Genomic DNA, 2,504 nt, shown 5'->3' with positions numbered 1-2,504 from the left:
AAGCACCAACCACAATTCCAGATAATCGTGACCATAATGCCCATCTCCTGGATCTATTCCTGACAAATAATCCATATCAATACAGGACTGAAGTACTGTCACCACTTGGATCCTCTGACCACAATCTCATCAAAACCTCATTAGTCAGCTTCCCAAACCTTCCCGTTCTGAACCTGTCAGGGTGACCTGATGGTACTTTGATAGGGCAAACTGGGATGGGTTTAGAAATTATCTTGCTGTGATCCCATAGCAGTCTTTCATCTCTAGGAATGTCAGTTCTACCCAGTCCCACATTAATGGCTTAACCCTCTCACGCACGATAAGTTTTGGTAAGTTTTCAGGCACACGATTTTATCCGCCTGGCCACCTGGCCCGGCTGCCTGTGTGTGGCAAATAACACATATTCTCGCCTTATTTTCGCCACGCAAACATCAATATACTGCCATGAAACCTATCTCATCTTATTCTTCGATGTTTATTCTAGCTGATAAGCACCAAAAAAAAAAAAAAAAAAAAAAAAAAAAGGCAGCTGTGAATAAACATTTTGCTACATCAGTTTCAGTTCCCAGCATCACCATTCGAATGCTTTCCATCATACAAGAAAATGTTATTAGAAGTTTTGAAAGAGAATGTCATCAGCTTTCTAATGAGACAAATCCGGCTGTGATACGATCTGTAGTTTTTGAGAAAATAGCCAAAAACTGAAAGCCATTAAAAAAAAAAATCAGGGAGCTTTTAAGACGAGCTTTTCTTGCACACCTTATGTTTTTATTGCAAAATATTATGCAGAATTTCACGAGCTTTCTCATGAGCATGGCTGGTTTCGATACGCCTCATGCTTTTTGAGTAAATCGCCAAAAACAACTGGGTACTCACGGTCATGCGTCACTTTTGTGATGCACGCACAATAATCATTATATTCCCATCTTTTCGTCAGATATGTTATATTGTTATGTCCTGGCATACGTAGAATTCACTGATCTTTATCAAGGTTCTTACGGGAAATCGATAGGTACAATAGTTTTGGAATAATTGGACGACAAACGTAAAGTACTCCTCCTTGCACACAGGTGAGATAAAAACATTTTTTCCCTGCCTCACCCACACCTACATATTTTCGCTTGTTAGGTTTTATTATTTTCTTTTTTTACTCAAAATATACACGTAGAGTATCATAAGGTTTTTGACAGTGCTCTCAGAAACTCAACATGACCACTAGTCTTTTTGCTAGGTACTGATACTTATTTGTGTAAAAAATATAGAACTACAGTGGGGCACCAACTTTCGCTACAGCAGGATTCGCGGAATCCACTTTCGCGGCATGCACCAAATATTCCCTAACTTCCACTTTCGCTTGAAAAAAATCGATTTTCGTGCACAAATTTTGGGTTTGGGACAATATTTTGAACTTTGAATTTCCTGCACCGCCCGCCCGCAACCCACCGCCATCTTGAATGACGTCATGTCAACACTCTGTCCATCCATTCCCGCCATTGTGTACGAGCGTGCTAGCTCCATTGTGTTGGATTCTCACGGTTCAATGGCCTCTAGTATACCTGGTAGTGTGGGGAAAGGGCCTGGTGGTGTGGGGGGAGAGCCTGGTGGTGTGGGGGGAGGGCCGGGAGGCAGTGGTGGTGATAAAAAGTGGCCGGGACATTCAAAGTCGGGAGGAAAGGCCAAGGCTAAAAGAGAGTATCGTGTTGGAGTGAAGAAACGGCAGTATAATAATGAAATGAAAAGGAAGATAGTTGAGTTTTTATTGTTTGTATCTCACAGTGCAATGCACAATAGTGATTTGATGTACTGTATTGCAAGTGAAAATGAAAATCTGATGTTACTTTAGGATAACCGGGAACCAATTAGCCTTTTTGCCATAAAGACAATGCCCCAACTTTCGCTAATTCCACTTTCGCGCATTATTTTTGGACCCAATTAGGCGCGAAAATTAGTGCCCCACTGTATAGAAATAGGTCAATATACAAATCAACAAAACATGGATAACTCACTTCCTTCAGAGGTGCTGAGATGCTGGCAGGAGCTTGAAGGATTGCTCGAAGATGAGGAGCTGTGTGTGTGTGTGGGGGGGGGTGAGTTTGTGTGTGTGTGTGTCTGTCTGTCTGTTGTGTATTTTCTTCTCTCCTTGCAATACGTTTGCCTAAAACACATGCGATGCACACAGTAGATTTCTCCACGAACATTCACTGCACGACATACATATATATATGTGGCTGTGGCATATTTCTTCTCTCTGATACCTGTGCTATGTTTTCGCTAAGTCAGTCAATGCATGCAATATTTCTCGGTGAACACTCGCTGCACTATTTTATACATATGTTTCACACTAAACCATATGCAATCTAGCACTGTATGAGATTGGTACATTACCTTTTCACTGAAGACTGTGACTGTGTGGTGTATTTGTTGTCTCTGATACTTGCACTAGGTTTGAGCTAAGTCAGTCAATGCATGCAATATTTCTCGGTGAACACTCACTGCACTACTTT

The sequence above is a fragment of the Coenobita brevimanus genome, chromosome 24, assembly GCF_032717465.1.
Source record: "Coenobita brevimanus isolate Jiangsu-jjx chromosome 24, ASM3271746v2, whole genome shotgun sequence".
NCBI lineage: Eukaryota > Metazoa > Arthropoda > Malacostraca > Decapoda > Coenobitidae > Coenobita > Coenobita brevimanus.
This window is presented reverse-complemented; position numbering follows the sequence as displayed.